The sequence below is a fragment of the Xiphophorus hellerii genome, chromosome 12, assembly GCF_003331165.1.
Source record: "Xiphophorus hellerii strain 12219 chromosome 12, Xiphophorus_hellerii-4.1, whole genome shotgun sequence".
NCBI lineage: Eukaryota > Metazoa > Chordata > Actinopteri > Cyprinodontiformes > Poeciliidae > Xiphophorus > Xiphophorus hellerii.
This window is the reverse complement of record NC_045683.1, coordinates 30,552,647-30,558,473: the sequence shown is the minus strand read 5'-3', so window position 1 is coordinate 30,558,473 and position 5,827 is coordinate 30,552,647. Positions and strand designations below refer to the sequence as shown.

The 5,827-nt window shown below is 46.1% G+C and overlaps 1 long non-coding RNA gene across 1 annotated transcript; it reads right to left on the bottom strand.

Annotated features, from left to right (window-relative positions):
- Nucleotides 1-350: 350 nt before the first annotated feature.
- Nucleotides 351-2,934, bottom strand: LOC116730329 (uncharacterized). The gene is made up of 2 exons (XR_004341303.1): nucleotides 2,704-2,934; nucleotides 351-541 (listed from the first exon to the last, which is right to left on the bottom strand). It is a non-coding gene; the product is annotated as an uncharacterized LOC116730329 (long non-coding RNA).
- Between the last annotated feature and the right edge of the window lie 2,893 nt (nucleotides 2,935-5,827).

The window sequence follows — 5,827 nt, the reverse complement described above, 5'->3', positions numbered from 1 at the left end:
AATTTTTATGTATGTGGTTTCGGGAACTGACGGTGTGACGGGAAACCCTCCCTACTTCCTCACTGTCTGACATTTTCCGCGCTTCGTGCAAAGACCATAGACAGGCTAAATCAATGTTCCATACGTTTACATGTTTTTCTTCTTGTGAGTCACATAGTATAAACAGAATCTCTACCATTTTAACAGAAAAACTGGTTGCTGAATGAAAAATACTTTCTGAATTGAAAATCGTTTCTGAATCGAATAGTGACCCTAAAAATCGGAATCAAATCGAAAGACACCGAAAGATTTGCATCTCTAGTAAACAGCATCCTGTCTTCTATGAACAAAGTGCTCATGTAAGGCGTATATTCCTTATAATATGGGATTGTTTTATTTGTCATTTGCACATGCATGCGTAGAATAAACACCGCAGCCTTGTGTCCTGCCATGTGCGCTGTTACTCCTGTGGAGAACTTCTCGCCTCCGCGGCTCGTGTTCCTGAGAAGTTCCATCCTGAGACCCGGTTTCAAACAGCACCGGTGTCAAGAGACTCCAATCCCTGGAGAGGAGTAAATGTGCGTTACAGTTTCAGTAGCTGCTCTTTACCATATAATTGCACAATTTGACAGTTAGAAAATAAATTTGTTGAATGGAAGCCCACTAGGATGGCGTGTTGGTGTTTTTTGGCAGCATTGAAATTGGTTTATTTCGCAAAACTGCAATGAAAACTATTTTTTCCCATCACACGAGTCACATGATCAGCAACCCGATGTTGCCACTGGTGCAAACCACGAAGAAGACGACAGGAAGTAGTTCATGACGTAGCATGTTTTTAATGACTAATTGCTTTAATAAACTTATTCCCATGTGAGTTTAATTGTCTCTTATTTAATGGAAATAACTGCAATTCCGAAATTGCGTTCGGTCGACATTAGCAGAACATCAACCAAGTTGACAAACGCAGCTACTGAAACTGTCTCTGTGTGAACGGGGCCTCAGCGTCCCCAGACAGTGCTGTAACATAGTGTGCCTGCAGTGTGATAATTAAGCGTCCTGTGTGACAGGAGACGGCTTCAGCAGAGAGCAGGCAGAACAGCGATGCGTCTGTTGCGTCTATTGGACGCCTTTCACAGCTGGGGACTGTGAGTGTGTTTAGGAACGCAGCAGCGAGCAAAGCGGGGGATTGTGGGAGACATCCATCAGGACCAAAGCAAAGCTCCGGTGAACCAGGCCGCCTGGCTTTGGCCATCGGCCACCTCATCAGAGCAACTTCTGCAAAGCCGAGGCGACGTGCGGCGCCCTGAGCCCCGGCGGTTTGGGTTACAGATCTGGTGAGAAGGGCGGTGCAGGCAGGCAGTTTGACATTTCTGCTTTACAGAGTCAGAGCTGGGAGCGCAGCGTTTAAGAGTCACGTCAAACCTCTTCTTGTACTTCCCTCGTCTCCTGCCTCCTCTTCAGCATCCCTTTCTCGAATTTCCACGCGCCTCCACCTCCGTCTCCACACTCGGCCGAACCCCCTAAGTCTTAGGACGGGCACGTCCCAGTGTGTTTGCCACCCGGGCTGTGTCTGATGGCTAAACTGAAGAGACAGGCTGCTGACAGGCCCCGTGCCAGAGCAGAGCAATGCCAACAGGGAAGATTTGTGAAAATATGTCCTGTGTCGTTTCCTCTCAATTTCCCTGACAACTTCACTATGTCAAAATGCCTAGCACTCACCCGGGTGGGCGTTTTGTTTTGGGGACGGCGTCTCCGGGTGTAAACGTGCGCGAGCAACAGAGCGGTGGGAATTTGATATCTTCTGCGCCGCGCGCGCGAGGCGGAAAGTGAGGCAGAGTCGCGTGAATTATGCCCGTGTCACAAAAACAAAGTCTGGAGAAGTGGAAGCCGGATGACGAAATCCCGTCTTGTAACTCTACCTTAAAGTTCAGCTGTTTCCAACCTACACTTTCTTTTCTTTCTTTTTTTTCCCCTCCTTCCATCTTTCGGAGCACTCCCTCTTCAAACAGGCTCTGCAGATCTGCCCCAAGTTTAATCTTTGATCCCTCCTCTTGGAATGCGGGCTGAAAGATAACGTTTCATGCGAAGCAAAGCGGAAGAAAACAGCCTGCAGAAAGCCGGCGCAGCGAACATGCTCGCTGTCAGCCGCTTTCGCTTAATTTGATGCCTCTGTCTCTACCGCCGCCAGTTGAGTCTAATCTCATTGAGCACTGGAAATGAGCGCCGGTGACAGGGATGTCAACAGCGGTTTGTTTCGAGCTCAGCAGGAGAACAGTACCTGCCTGTGTGTCTCTGTTACACAAGTGCCGCCAGTCTTCGCCTCCCTCCTGTGCGCCAAAGTCAGCCGGTGTTACTGTCAATCCCGCAGGCCAGCAGCGACATGCTAAATCACCCTGCACCGCCAGCGCACACATCTGCATGTCCCACCGGCTGACAGCTTAAACGGAATCCCACCACACCACTCTTTTCTGCCGCAACGTACTGGGAACGCCGCAGGTAGAAAGAAGAGTAAATGTCCGCCAAAAACCGTCAGGAATTTTGAGATTATTCTTAGAAATTTGCTAGAAAAAGAAAAACGTGAACATCTCTCGAGTTTCAGTGGTTGACAATTTGCTAAAAAGAAAAAAAAAAAAGTGAATAATCTCAGAAATTGTCTAGGAAAAAAAAGAGGAAACTTCTGAGTTTGAAAAGTCAAAAATTAGAGGAAGACGGTGAGAATATCACCTGGTAAAGGCCTTGGTAGTTTGCACTGGAGGGAGTATAACCTTCTCCCTCTGCGTGCTGCTGGATGATCCCTGAAGCTTTGCCTCCAACCGATCTCCACCCCGCGCGCCATAATTTCCCCCCGCAGCTGTCAGTCACCCGGTGGGGCCCTGTGAAGAGCCGGGTGTGTTGCAAGGGGTCAAAAGTTCATAGTAAAATGAAAGGTGGGGGAGAATAGAGCTTAGACTTCAGGAAGAGGGTGTATCTTTTCAGGTGCACCTTAGGACGGGGTGTGTGTGTGTGTGTGTGTGTCTGTGTGTGTATCAGGGCAGATCGGTGCGGCAGCTAGACGGTGAATCCGATTGGCTGTGATCAAAGGCTGCTGCCAGTGACAAAGGACCGTTTGTTTAGGCTAAGCATGACATGAATCCGAGAGCCATAAATTCAGGCAGGAATTAGAGGAGGTTTGCTGGATTTCATGCTCTTGTGCCTGTCTTCTCCTCGGGGTACGGCACACACACACATGTTCATGCCCACACAGACCACACACACGCACATAACGGGGGATTGGGGGGGGGGGTTAAGGTATGAAAATGGATCTGAATGTGATGATGAGAGATGCAGATGTGTCACACATTGGAATGAGAGGGGAACCTTTAACCAAGAGACATGGTGAGAGTTTAGACCAGTGGTCCAACTCCGGTCCCCAAGGGTCCTGTAACTTTTAGACGTCTCTATGCTTCAGCACACCTGACTCCAATATCAGCTCGTTAGCTCTGTAGAGCTTGACTGGATGCTAGTGGTAGAGTTCAGCCATTTAATTCAGGTGTATAGGACGAGGGACACATCTAAAAGTTTCAGGACATTGGCCCTTTTGGAGTTTGAGAGCACTGGCTTAGACTAATTTGCTGAAGTCATGCAGGTCTGCATGGCAGAAAAATAAATACAATCGTAATGTGGAAAATGATGTCCTTTAACTGCTCTTTGTTTGCATTTAGCTCCATCCGTCCTCCCATCACCTCTGACCTTCTTCCATGTTCAGAGGAATGTTCAGCGTTTGCTTCTCCTCAAATGTAGCGTTGTGCCTGAGTAACACTAAGCTCAGTTTTGCTCTCAACACCTCCTTTAACACACTTGTTGTGTCGTCAACACGGTTTGGGCTTCTGGAAACCGAACGTCTCGTGACATTGCCGTTCTTCATAAGGGACAGATTTTTTTTGTAGATATGCGTATCTACAAAGATTATCCAGAATCCTCTCGACCCGTCTGCTGTGTTCCTTGGACTTCACGGTGCCGCTGGTTGGCTAATCTGACTGTCGAGGACATCATATCAGGGATTTTGCAACAGCTGCAAATAGGCTGCAATGAAACAACTGGAGTCAAATGTTTACCTTCGGCCTTCGTCTCTGCCAAGACGCTACAGATGTGCTTCACACTTCCACACAAGCCCAACCCTTCACAACTAAACAGCTGTCATCTTTGTTTATGTTGACGTCTCACAACTGTGAAATGATTTCATCGGCTCGCAGATGAGGAGGGTGGGGGAGCGCTAAATGTTTGTCAGGAAAAAAAGGACTTTTGACTTGCAGTTACAGATTAGAAAATTTGACTTTTCTCAATACATGTTGGGCCGTTTTGTTTGCCTAAAGCTGAGGTTGGGTCGGGTCGGTAACCCTCACACAGTAAGGGATTTTACTGATAACTCACCCTGCTGACTGCTGCGGACTGTTCCCAACAAAGAATTGTGGGTAACATTGTGCAAAAAAACCCCAAAAAACAATATGCAATGTGTCCCCAGGTTTGATGTCAAAGAACACAGTGTGACATCATGAACACAAGATCCCGACCTCCAGCAAAACATCGCTTGCTGACAATGACTACCGTTGGTTTTAGCTGTCAACCTAACGCACTAACTCTTAACGTGTCATATATATATATATATATATATATATATATATATATATATATATATATATACTGTATATATATATATATATGTGTAGAAGAAAGAGGGACACAGTGTTTTGCTTCTAATTGACAACCCTACGTCAACTAGAAAACAATGTCCAAGGGTTTCACATTTCACAGGTCTGGAAAAGGTTTCAATAAAAAACTCATCTGCTGAGGTAGAGGGAAGTAGGTCAATGCTAGCTTGACTTTGACAACCTTTGCATGTAGATGTGCTGCAGAATTCGCCGTGTTTCGGTTCAGGCTAAATTCTGGTGTGAACCGAAACACGTTAGCACACAGTTGGTGTGTGTCGGCTCACACGCCAACTCTGGCAGATCATCAGCAGAGCAGGTGTTTAAATTAGCCAATCAACCGCCGCCGTGCGTTCAGACGATCACTTACTAATAATGGCAAAATAAACATCAAGCCTGAAAACGTGGTACTGTGATGGGCTGAATATTCTGTTCTACGTGTGGGAAAAGTTTCCTGGTGTTGATTCCTGATATATTAACGGAGTTGTAGTCGGCCAGTTGCTATGCCGACGGCTCTGCGTAGCAAATCCGACATTGAGAGCGAGAAAAAAGAATATCAATGGTCTTGAGTTGTTTTTTAGCGATTTCCTGTGTTGCTTTTCCTTTACTGTGGCGCACAGCACTAAATTAATAATACCTACATCTGCAAGTTTCATTTAGTTAACAGAATTGTTGGTAAGTAAAAGAATCGTCTTTTTGCCCCCCAGCTTTGTGCGCAATAAACAATAACTTGCAACGTGTCTACACTGCTCTTTGCTTCTCAGACTTTGTTATTGTTCTTAATTTAAAACAAGCATCAACATTTGGACGTTAGTCTGAAAGAATTATAAAGAAATAGCCAATTCAGACTAGGGTAACAGTGCATTATGGGTATTCTGCAGCGGCTCTGCCTCCATATTCGAGACATTTGTTTGTTTGACGCTCCGAGCCAAAGGCATCGCCGTGTTTATTCTGCACTGGCATGTTTGGCAGAAACGTGTCAATAGTAATTATTCCATTTTAGCGAAACATGACTGCTGAATTAACAAAAATAAAAAATGCTAGTTGTTGATGAGCTCTGGATGTTGATCTGACGCCGGAAGGTTTTTTTTTTTTTGTTACAGGGCCCCGGTCCCTTGACGGCAACCCACGGAGATGAATTGTGCCTGGGCGTGAATTAATTC